This window comes from Schistocerca americana, chromosome 7, assembly GCF_021461395.2.
Source record: "Schistocerca americana isolate TAMUIC-IGC-003095 chromosome 7, iqSchAmer2.1, whole genome shotgun sequence".
NCBI classification, from domain to species: Eukaryota; Metazoa; Arthropoda; class Insecta; order Orthoptera; family Acrididae; genus Schistocerca; species Schistocerca americana.
In genome coordinates this window covers 377,894,859-377,912,327 of record NC_060125.1, presented here as the reverse complement: position 1 = coordinate 377,912,327, position 17,469 = coordinate 377,894,859, and positions in this window count along the sequence as shown.

Sequence of the window (17,469 nt, the reverse complement as noted above, 5' to 3'; positions counted from 1 at the left end):
TTACTCGTGGCTCTTTTACCTATTTTCATGTTGTTCATGAGACGTCCCGAAACAAGCCGGTGGAGAGGCAGAGTTAAAATCTAATTTTAGAAACGTAGTTTCGACTATGGATCAAAATCTATCAGGTAATTTATTTTGATATATCTGAAAAAAAACTCATGTTTTTATTTTCCTTTAACATCATTTCAGAAAGGGGTTGCTGGAAGGAGTACTTTCAGTATTTTCCAAAGGAGTTACTGATGGATCTCTTAGCAAGCTCAGTAGACGACGAATATGGGATGCCGAATTACGAAATATCGCATTCCAAGTCTCACTGCAACTCTGCAATACGTTTTCCACTGCACATGTTTCTAATACATTCATTTTAATGTCATCGTGAAGATATGCAGGTACGAATGAGCCTTAAGTAACGAATCTCATCGAACGAAATTCCTTTAAATTTTTTTCACTGGCAGTAGGAGACCTGCCTGGTAGATACTGATCTGGAAATTTATGCTAGTATCTGTGATGGTTTCAAAATAATCAACGATACTTTTGAAGCAATTTTAGTGGAGGAATAAAATTATGTACTAATAGTCCCATATTTTGCTATGACATACAGTTTACTGAAACGAGTCACGGGCGGAAGCTTCTGCTGAACAGTCATAGATAACCACTATATTAGATTTTGAGAAAGTTTTGTTGTCTACAGAACAAAAGCGAATTTTTGGAGTGTTGTGGGTTGGCAGGAGAGCCAACACCGGGTTACTTCAGGAAGCCGAAAGGCACGCGTTTTAGCTCACCCAGGCTGGCGTGAGGTCTGAAACAGGACAAGGAAATTAGAATTTAGAAAAACGGACGTAGCTGGTGAAATACTTAACTTTAATCCATTAATGATGAGCGTCGCTCTTGACTGTACATTATTCACAGTATCAATAGTAACTGGTAATGGCGCCTTGCTAGGTCGTAGCAAATGACATAGCTGAAGGCTATGCTAACTATCGTCTCGGCAAATGAGAGCGTATTTTGTCAGTGAACCATCGCTAGCAAAGTCAGTTGTACAACTGGGGCGAGTGCTAGGAAGTCTCTCTAGACCTGCCGTGTGGCGGCGCTCGGTCTGCAATCACTGATAGTGGCGACACGCGGGTCCGATGTATACTAACGGACCGCGGCCGATTTAAAGGCTACCACCTAGCAAGTGTGGTGTCTGGCGGTGACACCACATTCCTCCCCGGCAAATCGGCGTACGGTTGTGGCATAAGGCTTCCGCCCGCCGTGGGGAGGACCCCATGTTGACGTATGCGACGAGCTGGGGAGCCTAACAACAGGCGAGGCTGTGCCACCCGTACCCTGCCATTCGGACCGCGGGTAGCTAGGAAATGCCTGAAACCCTGCTCCAGGGTGCACGCCAACATGAGGTGTATGCGCCAGCAGAGAGACAGGAGGGTCAACCTCCATCGGGTCGGGGCACCCGACGGGCGAAGACGACATATGGTCCGGAGCGGGCAAGAGGTCCATGTCGGAGGACAACTGGTCACGGGAAGCGATCGGCAGCGCGTGACCCAGGGAGGCGCCCGGCGATTGCAGCGACGCGTCCACTGCGGGCGTCGCCGGCGGGAGAACAGGCGGTGGCGGCGGCGGCGGCGGCGGCGGCGCGTCACCATGGGGCATAATGGAAGGCAGCGTCGGTAACACTTGGGGCTGAGGCGAGCCAGTAGATGGGTCCCCAGGGAGCTGACCGGACGCCACCGTCGCTGAAAGCAGACGGCGAGCGGCAGATCCCATGCGACGACAAAGGCGCAGCTGGTTGACATGCCGGCGCACCTCACCAGAGGCCCCCAAAATCAGATACATAGCGCGTCCGAGGTAGCGAAGAATGCGCCCTTCGAGCCAACGCCGTGAACCTCGGTAGTGACGATAGTAGACAACGTCGCCTGGAGCAAAAGCAGGTGTCTGCCGCTGCACAGGAACCTGATGCGGCGTATGTAGCAAAGACATCAAGGATCGATGATGACGACCGTGGAGCAACTCAGCCGGCGAGCGACCATCTCGGGGCTGAGAGCGATACGTGGACAAAAAGGGCAATAACGCGTCCTCCCGAGAATGCGACTCTTTTAACTTCAACATCTGTGATTTGAAAGTTCTGACCAATCGTTCAGCGGCACCGTTTGACTGTGGCGAAAACGGCGCGGACGTCAGATGTTGAATATCGTTGGCCTTGCAGAATGACTGAAATTCTGCGGACATGAATTGTGGGCCATTGTCGGAAACAATAGTCTGTGGAAGACCTTCAATGCAAAAGATAGCAGATAACGCTTGGATGGTGGCAGATGACGTCGTGGAAGACATCCGGACAACAGAAGGAAAATTGCTGAATGAATCTACCACAACCAACCATCGAGCATTCCAGAATGGACCAGCAAAATCGATGTGTAAGCGTTGCCAAGGGGAAGTGGCTTTTGGCCATGCAAAGAATTTCCGCGGTGGGGCTGATTGTTGTGCGGCACACACCACGCAAGAAGAGCACATATTCGTAATCGCGGCATCGATTCCGAACCAAGTACAGTGCTGACGAGCAAGGCGTTTCGTTCTCACTATACCCCAATCTCCTAGGTGGAGAAGCTGTAAGACAGAGGACTGTAACGAGCGTGGGACCACGACCCTGGACTGATCATTCAGAACGCAACAGCAAAACACCACATCGTACAAAAAGTCTCTCCTTGTGAGCAAAAAATCGGCGAACCAACGGATCCCCGATCCGTGACTTTGACAAGGGCCATTGCGTATCAACAAAACGCAGAACGATAGCAAGGACAGGGTCGGCAGCTGTGGGAGTAGCTACACGACGAAAATCAATCGGAAACGATTCGACCACGGCATCGGTTTCCGAATCTATGAACATGCAAGCAAGTTCGGAGGAATCGAATGCTCTATCCTCAGCAACAGGCAAACGGGACAACGCATCGGCGTTTCCGTGCTTAGCAGTGGACCGATACAAGATATCGTAGTGGTACTGCTAGAGGAAAATAGACCAGCGAATGAATTTCTGCGCTGTACGTGGAGGTACAGGCGTGTTCGGATGAAAAAGTGATGTCAAAAGTTTGTGGCCTGTGATGATGGTAAAGTGACGACCATACAAGAAATCATGAAACTTTGTAACACCAAATACGAGAGCCAATGCTTCTTTCTCGACCTGTGAATAATTTCTTTGCGCAGACGAGAGCAATTTGGACGCAAAGGCAATAGGGCGATCGTGCGATCCATCTTTGAGCGCAAGCACAGCACCGATCCCGAAATCCGATGCATCCACCATCAACAAAAGGGGCTTCCGGGGATCGAATGGCGTAAGGCAAGTATTGGAAAGCAACGCCGATTTCAACTGGCGAAAGGCGCGTTCGCATTCCGTCGTCCAGACGAACGGAACACCTTTATGGCGTAAGCGATGAAGCGGAGCTGAAATGGAAGAGGCGTGTGGAACATATCGGTGATAATAGTAGATTTTTCCCAGCAAACTCTGTAGCTGCTTCAAATTCTGCGGCGAAGGCAAGTCTTGTATGGCACGGAGGTGCTCGGGACTAGGATGTATGCCTTGGGCATTGAGGGCATGTCCCAGGTAGGGCAAGTCACGAGCAAAAAACATACATTTGTCCTTCCGCAAGCGAAAACCATTTTGTCGCAAGACCTGAAATAATGTCCTGAGATTGGCTAAATGTTCTTCTTCCGCCTTTCTGGAGATCACAATATCGTCCAGGTAATTTGCTGCAGTAGGGACCGACGCACAAACAGTTTGTAGATATTGCTGAAACAATGCAGAGGCAGATGCACACCCGAATGGCAGTCGTTTGAATCAATACAAAACAAGATGCGTGTTAACCACCAAAACGCGCTGGGATTCTTGGTCCACCGGTATTTGCAAGTACGCATCTGCTAGGTCCAACTTCGAAAAATATTTACCCGGGCACAGTTTGTCAAACAGATCTTCCGGGCGGGGTAAAGGAAAAGTTGCAATCACTAGTTGTGGACTCACTGTTGCCTTGAAGTCCACACAAAGTCTCAATTTTCCAGAAGGTTTTGGCAAAATTACTAAGGGTGAAGCCCAGAGAGAAGCCTGCACACGTTCAATTACACCTTGTGATTCCAAATCGTGTAATGTTTTTGCGACCTCATCACGCAATGCGTGGGGAACATTGCGCGCTCGGAAAAATTTCGGTTGCGCGTTTACTTTCAGTTCCAAATGTGCTTCATAGTTCTTAGCGCAACCAAGGCCCGGTGCAAAAATGTCTGCAAATTCTTCACATAGACGAGAAACACTGTCTGAAGGCACAGTCTGGTTCACTGATAGGACCTGATTCACTATAGACAAGTTAAACAACTGAAATAAATCGAAACCAAACAAGTTCACTGCAGAAGAAGAACGAAGGACGTAAAATGACACAAGTTTTGTTTGTCCTTTGTATGTTGCAAAAAGGCTGGACTGTCCTAACACAGGGAGCTGCTGACCTGATTAGCTAGTGAGCTTAACATTTGCGGCATGCAACAGAGGTGTGCCCAGCAGTTTGTAAGTGTCTTGATTGATCAGTGAAACTGCAGCTGCGGTATCGAGCTGGAATGGTATCACTTTGCTGTTAATGTCCAAGTCTACAAAAAGTTTATTGTCCTACTGACGACAAAAGTGACTGTCTCGTGGAATGTGAACTGACACTGGTACACAATCACTTGCGACTTGACGGGATTTCCGGCGATGTCGACGCACACGAGTTGTGGGACGAACACAGTCACTGTTAGAGAGAGTGGCACTGGGTGGAGTGAAATGAACTACATGAATTTCCATGGGCGAAGTTTCGCGAGCCTGAGTATCCTTGGTTCGATTCCGATTCCGGCGCAAAGCAAAGGGCCTGGAATGGTTGTGAGTGTCCAATCTGAGCTTTTACTGGCAAACACTCTGAACATGTCCTTTTTTATTACAGAAAAAGCAAATAGCCTGGCGTGATGGGCAATTCTCACGTGAATGTCTAGTAGCACACCGCGGGCATGATTTTAGCACTGCATTTGCTTGCCTGCGCAGCACACGTGGCTGAGAACCTGGCGGCAGCAGCGCGGCTGGGCGCGAGGACTGTTTACTGTTCCGTGCAGCTCGCCCGGCGGGTCGGTTAACCTGACACATGGCTGGTGAAGTTTCAAATGATTCCTGAGCAAAGTCAAGTGTGTCCTGCCGATCCAATATGTCCATCACTTGTTGAAGGGAGGGATTGACCAGTTTCAAAATCTGTTCCCTTATACGAACATCAGAAACGTTCTGTGCAATTGCATCACATACCATAGTATCTGAATAAGGGAGTCCACCCTGACACTCAAAAGCACAATCCCTAGTAAGGCCTTGCAAGGTTGCAACCCACTCCCTATTAGTCAGACCTGCCATAAGTTTTGTACGAAAGAAAGTATACCGTTTGGCAACTACATTGACTGATTCTTTGAAATATGCATCTAATGCAGACAAAATTTCGTCATAGGACAGAGTTACTACGTCGTGTCGGGGATATAATTTGACTATCACACGGTACGTGTGGACGCCGGCCGAAGACAACAAAAACGGCTGCCGCTCGTTACCTTGAATTCTGTAGGCGGCGAGATGGAATCCAAATTGGAGTGACCACTCCGTCCAGCTTTCCAGTGCAGCATCAAAAGGTCGAAAAGGTGGTGCAACGGCGTGTTGTGGCTGCGTCAGCGGTGGAGCGGCGGCTGCCGCATCGTTTTGCATAGCACGTTGACCCTGAATGAGCCGTCCAAGGGCATCCAGTAAGGCCTGCGTATTTTGTCAGTGAACCATCGCTAGCAAAGTCGGTTGTACAACTGGGGCGAGTGCTAGGAAGTCTCTCTAGACCTGCCGTGTGGCGGCGCTCGGCCTGCAATCACTGATAGTGGCGACACGCGGGTCCGACGTATACTAACGGACCGCGGCCGATTTAAAGGCTACCACCTAGCAAGTGTGGTGTCTGGCGGTGACACCACATGGAGAGTCATCATATGTATCAAAAATGGTTCAAATGGCTCTGAGCACTATGGGACTTAACATCTATGGTCATCAGTCCCCTAGAACTTAGAACTACTTAAACCTAACTAACCTAAGGATAGCACACAACACCCAGCCATCACGAGGCAGAGAAAATCCCAGACCCCGCCGGGAATCGAACCCGGGAACCCAGACGTGGGAAACGAGAACGCTACTGCACGACCAAGAGATGCGGGCATGATATGTATCGACAGCAGGGTTTAGAGTAAGGAAATGCTCGGTTTTCATACTTATTAGGTAAACAGCCATCGTGTAAGGATTCGTCATACTGATGTATAACTGCGAAAATTCTCTATGAACACGAATGTTGGGGATAGAATACATGGTGAACTGACCACTTTATTCAAACGCAAACTCACACAGCCATCTTGAAATGAAGACTCATCGTTATTACCATTTGCGCATTGGTCCTTATAGGCAGTCATTTATAATTTCTCGAGTTTTATGGCTAAATATCCCTTATGTTGTTAATGTATGCTTCCTGACTGTCTGTAGGACTGTATGCAAATTTTCACATGTGTAAATATTATCTAAGCTGTAATTATTATATAATATTAAAATTTTAATTTGTGTGGCAGGTATTGCGATGGTTCAGATTTTAACTGCATAAAATATTGTTAAGACTGAGGGGATCTTTTGGTTGAAATAAGAGAATTTGGTTTACTGTGTCGGCATGGGGACGGGTGAGTGTATTCAACACACTACGTGATATTTTTTTATCATTATTATGCAAACGGATGTTAGTTCTGTATTAAACCCGAAGATCATTCAAAGATTACGATCGTGGATTTAAACTGTACGGGAGGTGGAAGATCAATAAACAAGAATTCGTGAGAAGAACTGTGAACTATGTTAATTAGATGATGAAGTATCTCGGACTTCAGGAGGCTGTATTAAGGAGAGCCTAAGTTTTTAAGCAATCGATTTTTGTGTACACTTTAAAAGTGATGTTTAAACTGACAGAAGTTGAACCTATGGTTAAGCCATTTGCTCAATTTACGTGTTATGTGTGTGACCTAAAATAAATATGCACACGCCGATAAACTTGTAATGAGCGTGTACTGTTTACTATATTAACCACGTCTTATAATAACTGGACAACAGACAAAAAAATATCATAGCACCCTTCCGTAATTCCTGGGACATTCAACGTATCGCAAACAGTAAGCTCCCAGCGCAGATATTAAGCACCCTGAGTTATAATTCGACGTTTACTCACATTGAAATTTGGAGGAGCGGCTTCACCAGGGTCATCCAGTTTGTTAAGGTGCAATGGCAGTCGCAGATTTTACTACAGCCTCAGCGAGGCCATGTCACACCAAGATATGTCTTCTCTGAGTTCTCCGGCGCAGATGTTGACAACTTGAAGCGTTGTTGCTTATTTTTCCTAGTATGAACTTCAGAACTGCTAACGTAGAAGCAGAATTAAAGTTGGTAAAAGGGTTAACGGAACTCATTTGTAACTAGACATAAAACATTCGCACAAATGCGGTTAGGACGCGCGCTCTGAGGTTTCCGTAGAAACATATTTCCGTATACAGATAACAATAAAGATGATTCATGTGACTCAATGGTTTGCCGCTAGTATTTCTACTGCGCCACACTTGGGCGACTTGCGTGTATCTAACCAGCCCCAATTATCCAACCGGGGAAAGGGGGCTTCAGTTTAAAGTGGAATCCGAAGAACGTGTTATTGCTGGCCACTCCTCACATCGTTGAGAGGCGAAGGCTGAAGAATCCGTGGTTCGACCGAGATTCGATTATGCTTCCTCTCGATCTCCAAGCACGCACTTCACCGCTTGACGACGATACCCGACAGGTAAGTTTATCGTTCATGTGCAGGTTTTGTCCAGTGAGTTTGCGAATATCAAAATACGCAACGGAAATGGGCGTGTCTTTTGATTCCATTGACTTAGTAACTTACATTTCTGACAACTGTCAAGGCACCGTAAACTTTAGTATGTAACACAAATTCCAACTTGATACTTCCACCCATTTCTGAGAAAATGTTGTCTTTATAGTCAGACAGACAGTTAGTGAGAGAGACGGCCAACGGAGTGATACCATAAGGGTCCCATATTTACAGAGTGAGGTACAGGACCATAAAAGGAAAGACAAAATCATTACTGATCTACTGTGGAAGGTTACGTAATGTAAACAATCAAATTTGCGGCGAGAGCAGTACTTGTCCCACAATCTGGCAACATCGTTCGACAAAATATTCATACTGAGTAGCATTGTAATATTATTTATTATTTCGTACTGATATCTAAAACAGAACACAAGGAAGTTATCTAGCAGTTTTGAAGTACAGAAACTTAAATGTCTAATGGATTTATTGCTCGAAATTGTCTGTTATAATGAATTAGTATACGAGCAAGCGTCTCAAGCTTTTCAAAAGGTTTTCGTTGGTACTCTGGGAAATACCTGAACTGCTAAAACCCATTAATTCATTCCCAACTGAGAACCTCCACTCTTCAACTACCGTCTCGGTTGGTTTCGGCTGAAAGATAAAAAGAACGAACTAATAGTGGGCCTGATTAAAACAGCCCTCTCTACTTCTTCAAGTTGAAAATGAAAGCGAAAACAATATAACCTTACCGTGAGGGATTCTGTAAATTAAAGTTGCTTATCTTCTTCTTCTTGGGGATTATGTACCTACGGTTGGCATCGCTTCTCCATCCCCAGTCGCCATCTTCTTCAGTGTTTCCTCAACATTCATATTCCTTGCTTCCATTGCCTCTTCCACATCATTTTATCAGTTGCGTCGTGGGCGACCCCTTTTCTTGCGATATGATGGTCTCTCCTATATTATCCTATTTGGTATCCCGTCTTCATTCATACAATTCACGTGGCTAAACCACATCACCTGCCGGCCGAAGTGGCCGTGCGGTTAAAGGCGCTGCAGTCTGGGACTGCGAGACCGCTACGGTCGCAGGTTCGAATCCTGCCTCGGGCATGGATGTTTGTGATGTCCTTAGGTTAGTTAGGTTTAACTAGTTCTAAGTTCTAGGGGACTAATGACCTCAGCAGTTGAGTCCCATAGTGCTCAGAGCCATTTGAACCACATCAGCTGATTTTGTAATATTTTGTCACAGATACCGTTATCCATTTTCATCTCTTGTTGGTTTACGTTATTTCTCATTCTATCCACCGCAGTACAGTTTAAGCTTCGCGTTAAGCAATCCATCTCATTGGCAAACAAATTTTTTTTGCTAACGTCCCAGCCTTCCGTTCCGTACAAAACTATACTCTGGATCACAGTCTTACACATTCGATGGTCTTACCTTTTTGTTCCACAGTACAGCGTTCATGATCCTTGTTACAGCTCGTCCTTTGTTAAATCTACTAGTGATTTCACTGTCTTATACATTCTCTTCTTCGTTGTTCTTCTTATTTTTTTTTTGTTCCAGAGAGCAGAGGTCATTGGCCCAGTTATAACTCGTCTTTTATTAGTGCTACTAATGATTTCATCATTTATTGTGCCCTGTTTCTCAAATAATACTGCAAGAAATTTGGCTTTTCTACACATACAATTACTACTCGACTTACCTCCAAATTATACTTCGTTCTTTCCAACATTTTTTCATGTCCACCTGCTGGCCAGCATTATGGTATTCCTCTTTAAGCTTTGTTACCATGTATATCAGATCATCTTCATATCCTGCTAGTAAAATCTGGTCATCTGCAAAATAAATGCTAAATATCTTGCTGTCCTGTATTGTCACTCCCTTAAAGTGGATTTTCAATTGCAAGTCTGCAAGATTGCTCCTAGATGCATATTAAAAAGGGTCGGTGACAGCCCACATCTCTGTCGCAGAGCTTTCTTCAACATGAATTCTTCTGTACAAGTATTCAAAATCCCTACTCTCGTCCTGTTACTTTCATATAATTTCTTAACAGCCTCTAGCAGTCTTTGATTTAACTGTATCTCAGATTTTCCCGTAGTTTGTTGGTGGTTACATTATCTTATGCTTTCTCTAGGTCAATCAATGCGACACGCGTCTCCAGTTCAATCTTTATGCTTTTTCCACACATTAGTTTCATTGTGAAGATTTCCATTACCGGCCTTCCTGCTCGGAATCCTGCCTGCTCTTCTCGTTGATTGCGACATGTTTCTTTCTCTACCATATCTTTCACTACCTTCGAGTACAGTCTTCCAACGAACAGGATCACTGCCAACCCCTACAATTGTTTGAATCATTGCGTGACCCTCCTCATGTACAGGCATTATATGACATATATTCCATTCCATTGAACGTCTTCCTCATTTAATACTCTTTCAAACAGCCTGTTTAGTATCTCCAAAGATTTCGGTGGACTAAACATCATCAGCTCTTCTAGATACATTGATCCATATCCCTGTCCCTTTTTTCATCTTAGAGCTCCTCGCAGCCTGCTGACGAACTTCTGTATCCAAACACCACCACTCTTCCCGTTGCAACCTAACCTCATTGCTATGTGAAAATTCGGGCCAATTTTCCTGGAACAGATCCTTGAAATACGTTGTCCACTGACCATGACTAATATTATTATAATGTAACTTTTCACTAGTTGACACGCATTTACGTAATTGTTCTCCATGTCTCAGCATTACGAGCCCCACCAATCACCCTCTGCACAATTTCACATCTTTCCTTTTTAGCACTTCTCTTTTCATTTCTCTATTTAGTGTCCTATATCTGTCTCTACTCTGTCTTTCACATTCAAGAACGTCAAATAAGTTCCTTTTTTCCTTGCAGTCATCTATGCTACTTCTGCATCCCACCAAACTGGTTTCAGCTTATATTCGCCAAGCGTTTCTTTAGCTGATTATCTAGCACAATTTAGTCAGATACTTGCAGTACCGTCTTGACAACTATTTTGTCTACACACACACATCAGAAAAACGTTCATCTGATCACAATACAACACGCATTCCTAATATTAATTTATGTATTGCATTAAAACAGTGGCATGTTTGTTTTAATTTCTCATTGTGTAGAAGAAATGACAGAGACCTTCTCGTGTAGTGTAACGTTCAGACTGCGATGTAGGAAAGTAATCCAGATCCGGCTGGTACACGAGAGGCGGATTCAACAGCGGGCTGGTACACTGGCCAGCCTGGGTGTGAGCATCCTGTCATTTGCCTTCCTTTGAATATCTCTTAGCAGTGTATTCTCTGCCCTTTGAGATTTGCTTTATATTTCCTTTGTGGAAGCAGCTGTAAAGCATAGTTTTACCTTTCACACTTACCGTCTGTGTCCCTAAAAAATCCAACCGTTTTCGTAGAATTTTTCGTTAAAATGTGAAGAAGCTGGTAATAACAACCTAGCCGTATACGTGATGGTGTATCAGGATGTGTACACAAACATGGTGCAGTTCTAGGTCTCACCTGGCGTCTTCTAAAGCTGAATTCTCCTCTCGCTGCAGAAGGTGACGCTCGGTCGTGGCTCCCTTTATGAAGTGGTGCTGCAAGTGGTGTAATCATAGGCAAATGAGGATCTATTTTTCAGTAAGAAGCACTTCAACTTCGTTCAAGCGGTACCATATTATTTCTTTAGTGCTGCAGTCCTTTCCAGGGCACTGCTAATGCACACTTGAATTGTTACACAACCCTCCATGTTAATCTGTATTTAACATTGGTTAATGCTAATATTGATCACTTTAAAAGACTATAATGAAGACTTTATCAACAATTATCATGATTCATAAACGTTCCGAGCAGTAAAAGCACGTGAGCTTACAAGAGTTCATGCTAATAATTCTTACGATCCGCGACCCTTCACTTTGGTCGCCGCCACCCTACTCCACCAGCTACAAGAGAGCTTCTGCCTCGAACGTTTCAGCCAGTCACGACCCAGAAAAATGAGCGCTTCACTCAGCCAATGACAAGTAAAGACCTTGTCTCTAGGTAGATGGTGACAACTTAACTCTATCAAGACGCGACAACATCGCTATATTCTACCCACATAGCAGGGTTTGTAACATGTTACAAGACATTACTATTTATTTGTTATCAGTTTACTATAAATGGTACAATGTTTAACATAATTATATCTTCTACCGTCATTGTTCCTATTTCTCACCTATATATAACCACATTTCGTGCAATAAAAAGTACACTTTCAACTTGATGTTATTGTACCTAGGTAGAGGCAAAGTCTGCGGTGCAAACTCACGTCCAGACCATGACTGCCCCTTCCTTTCGTCGTGGCATTAGGAGGGAGAGGGGTGTCGAATCCCTCGCCCCGACCACTCTTTGCTTCTGGGAAAGATTCCCAGTACATTTGACAGCAGGCTGAGTATACCTCAGGCCATCCTGGAGGATTTTCAGAGAGGAAAAATTGACTCTCCTGTCCGGGATCAGACACTGATTTCAAAGGCCGCAGTCTAGGTCACCACGACACATTTTGTACCTAGCGCTCTCTCAAATACCTGTACGTTTTATTTACTACTTGTATCTTTTCCACAATAAACTGTCAGAGGCCTTCTGGTCATGTGACGCTCTCCAGGTCAAGTATCGAACATGACGAGTTATTTCGTCTTACTTTCATTTCAATGAGTCAGCTTCTTGCTCCTTCTGCTTCTATCACTCTGCTTATGTCTTCAGGCGTATTTAAATCTCCTATCACAATTAAAATATTATCTGAATATGCGTGCATCTGAATGGACTTCATTATTTCTTTTTACCTTTCTAACCTATTATTCACATCACTTTGGCCTAGGGTTTCTGCAGTCATAGCACAGATACTAACTTGTTTCCGTCTTGGATATCGCTACCGCAGATTATCTGGAGTGTGTTGACTAACGGTCAGCGGAAGCCTCAGTAGAGTCGAAGTACTTGTTTTCGCAAATGCTATTCTGACGACCAAATCAAGCATCTATGTGAAAACTATGTATAGTTTCATCGACAGTGCTAGCATTGTTACCTTCAAGATCTAACTCTGTGTTGTGAGGCTCCGTGGGAAGAAAACGAAACGCATTACGGTAATCAGTGCAACTGTCCCTCCATAGCTTCGCTTCCAAGCGCGTAAAACGGAAGATAGTTTTTTGCCCGAAAATCAATTAAGACGATTTCACATTCACCCTGATCACTAGATCTGGCTTCCTGACACTTTTTCTCTTCCCGATAATGAAAGGAGTTGAAAAAGGAAACAGCTATCAGGGCACTGAAAATGTGAACACTTGAAATAGCATTTATGAAAGCTTGTACTCCAGCCTCACTGACGTTTCCCCATACACTTTGGTTGATCAACTGATTCGTGACTGTTTTAAGTAGGTACGCCCGCCGTCATCGCCTCTCCACCAGCGCTTAATAAATACGCAGCACTTCTTTCGAACACATTTGACTGGTAGACGGTCCAGGATTCCGCCACGTGGAGATGTCGCAGTACAGTGATATACACTACTGCTCAAACGCTCTTTATCTCTGAAGGCCTTCCTTCGTTGTGGGATTGACAGTACATAGTTTCTGAATAAATGAAAAAGCCTTACCATTAACTTGGAATTCAGTCGACAATCTGAGGTGTCCACGGTTAGCACTCTCTCCTGCTACGTACACAGATATCGTCGTTCCGATACTGGATTCATAGGATATCTGGTATCGACACCGATACCTCACGTTGCATCGACATCTCAAAAGATTCGGTACAAAAATATCGATCGATAATTCTATAAGAAGATTGTTTATCAGAGCATTCCAAAACTTTGGAACCCATATGAAAGTGCAGTTGATAAATGTGATAAGTAATTTAGACATTATTTCTATTAGATATTAAATATATCAGTAAAAGTCCAGATGAGTTAGTAGCCACTTTCTAATGGAGTATTAAATAGTTTTGTAAAGTAAACTAACAACAAGATGAAGATTTACTTGTAACAAATATTGTTGTAAATAGACATCAAGTACATTCGGTTAGCAGTCGTTATATATGTGATTAACAAACAATGAAACAATGTGGCACGATAAACGGCGACTGTCAAACTGAGATTTGATTTATTGCCAAGGCCTCGGTGTGTGGGAGGTATGTAACGATGATATGAGTACTCATTAGATACACCATAAATCCAATTTCTAGGCCCCAGATGGGAAGCATTTTACATCTGTCTAAATGTTTAATAAAAGAAAAAATCTGTATGAAAGCAACATATGCCATAAATGATTTTGTCATCGTATCTGCAGTAAAATGACAGCCCTGGACTGGAACTGGAGGAGGCTGCTCTATGGTTCTTAATGTGAGACGACGTTGCATTTGAATGGTAACGGAAAACGCACCACGTGCCATGTTTTTGCAAAACGTGTTCTCGGTACTCCTTTGCACGTCCCTAGCCATGTTCCAAGAGTAAAATCGTGGGGATAATGCTCCAAACAATCCTTACTAGATGTCACATGATCTTTGTGCCAAGCAGTGGTTTCCAATGGAGTTGCAAGTCAGATGTGCCAAGGTCTCTTCCTCGTAGCCTGGGGTGGTTTGAAGACAGAGCACACAAGTTATGGTGCGTGGTGATCGCGTTTTCAGTGCGACAGAGACTTTGCGGTTATGGAGAAACGGAGAAAGGTAAGCAAGACTTTCGTTACGCAATATATACGTAAGATATTTGAGGCATGAGCCATGTAATTCCAGTGATACAACTGACGTCGTTCGTATCAATGATGATGCTGAAAGATTCTTGGCACACCGAATGTGTAAGATATACATTCGGAATGTGAGTAAAGTGTGTCATAATCATCGAACTGAAACAGCTATGTAAAAATGTCTTACGTTTAAAGAGAAGAATGTGAAAATGTAAATGTATTCAAAAGGGGAAAGACTATGGCACAAGTATGGCATCCCGTAGTTGATCTGAAATACTATCTATGTTTTTCAGTTGCAAATCAGGTAGACCAGTTGATTGTGTTGTCATTTCTTCATCAGCCGCGCACCGAGTTTCGCAATGAACCTTGCAACGTCCGACCCCAACAGCGGAGCTATGTAAGAAACGGAAATACTGAGACATGTTTTTCTTGAATTTAACTTTGTTAGTCTCTTGTAAGAAATTTAAAAATAAACGGTAAATGCATTTTATTGTCTAAAATTCTGTTAGTTATAATATTACTGCTGTATTTCTGTACTTGTATTACCACAACATGTACTTCGTCGCGAGGGTTTTTTCACTCGGGATTTTTGTCTTACTTCTCATCAACAACTCTCGCATTGTTTAAAAGGCACGACTTCAAGTGGTCACTCCGTTTCCTGCTATTGGCGCAGGTTCCTAGTGTGCGACATGAATCACGCCTGCCGCTCGCCGGCTGCAGTGGCTGTCTGCCAGACACACGTCCCAGGTACGTGGTCACAGCATATCACCATTTTAATGGACTGCCTGCCGCTGCAGTGGAATTGACAAGCACATTACGAGCTGTGATCTGACACTGACACAAGCTACCTGGGGAAGCGGATCAGAGGGCGAGCTTTGACGCGGGAAGGGGGTGGAACGGACCTCAAATCCGCTGTCCATTAGTGGCAGGCGTGTACGGAATCATAATTAGCTGACTACTGGGACAGGAGATGTGTGCTGTCTATCGAGATACGGCATGCAAGTCGTCATCAGTGGATTCCGACAATTGCTGAATGTTTTAATTTTCCTGGATTTCGACTCCAGTTCAGTTTCAAAACTGTAACGCTGAAGTTCACAGATACAACTTAGTTACGTACGTAATACGAGGATATTCATAAAGTTCTTATCTTCACCTCGAAAAACAAAACATTGGAAGTAATTTTAGTTTGTATTCAGAAACACGTTTGACTTACTCGTGCACAATGAAATCCCTGCGCCAGAGTACGTCATCACACCACCACAGGAGAAATGGGAAAAATGACACAGCTCACTGATGGAGAATTGGGCGCTAATATGCTTTCTGCATTTTATGCAGAACAACGCGGGAAAAACCCAAGCTGAGTTAGTGGAAGTGTACGGCAAAAATTTGTCTTAATGTTATACAGTAGTTAAACGGCACAGACTTTTCCAGTGTTGCCATGTAAGTCTGGAAAAGTCTGCAGCACACATAAAACAAACATTTCGAAATGGAATAAGAAAATGTATTAAACTTCCACTGCAGGTCTGGATAGGAGCAAAAATCTGAAAAATGTTGTAAGGTAGAAAACTCTCTCCCTACGTGGAAATGTCACTTTGAAATCCTTAGAATCCGCGTGAGACATAGGAGATTAAAACTGTTCAATGAGCAATAGGCTTACGGAATTGCAGCAAGCTAGAATGGCTGTAGGTCAACAACCACTGTTAATAAAAACCAGTCCAAAGCTGCAAATTTCATATTTTTTATGTTCACACGAATATTAGTTACAGATTGGGACCCACTTTCGTATCATCGTAACATAATAAGAAATCGTATTTCCGAAAAAGCAGAAACCATATGTTCGTTTCCACATTTTTTTCTTTGGTTTTTGCATTTTCGGAAATACCGTTGATGACTATGGTACGACGATTTGAAAGTGGTCCTTCCCCCCTCCCGAAACTAGTAATCGCGTGTGAGCCGTAACTTATCTCTGGAGCAGGTATTGTGTCAGCTCCTTCTTGTGCCCGGGCTTTGCCACGGTGCGATTGGTCGCGAACTTCAAGCTAAAAGCGGAACTGGGGCCTCGCTACGTCTGAAGGACAGTGTAGCCGTCCAGAGGCCTGAATACAGCCGTGTGCCGCTGCCAATTTCAGCTGTATTAATTCTGGTGGGAAAGCTGTTTTCTCATCCAAGATAATTCTGGTACGGTTAATTGTTGGGTGGCTCTTTCGTATTGAACTGTGGTTCCTCAAATGTGCTGTCACGTTTTGTGTATGGGAGTTCCTAGACCTGTAGGTGCCGTTTTGTGTACAACTGCCACATGTTTCCATAGCGTAATTTACTGGGTCTAACTTGCGAAAGCTGTGCAAGTTATTCAAACTGTATAGAGCTTGGGTCCGGGAAATTTTGGCGTAATATCTGTTTATTTAATGCTCAATGGCTGACAAGTTCTATAAGCACGACTGTGGTAAGATTTGTTACGTTTTTTAAAGTATATTGTATTGAATAGCAGTGTGTGCAGTGTGACTCAGTCAAATTATTGGTAACGGTTGCTCTTGCAGTAATTGATTATGTACTGCTTACCTCTGCTGAACTGTGTGCGCAAGCAGCTCTAATTATGCAATGCCGTTTTAGTTGTAATTTTAAATGTGTACTTTTGTCTTACCCTACAATGAGCTGTGCTTTTCAGCTTTGCATACTGCTAGAGTATTTCAATAAGCATCCTACTTAAATCATTTGATGGTTAAAGTTGCAACGAAAATGTCTTACGTGCCTTAAAGCATTGCAGTTTGCTTTAAGAACTTTGGGCTTATTGACTGTCTGCAAGGCCGTACGTTAATATCTGATTTAACATCTTTCTTGCAAAAGGTTGGCTGGCTTCTCAGTT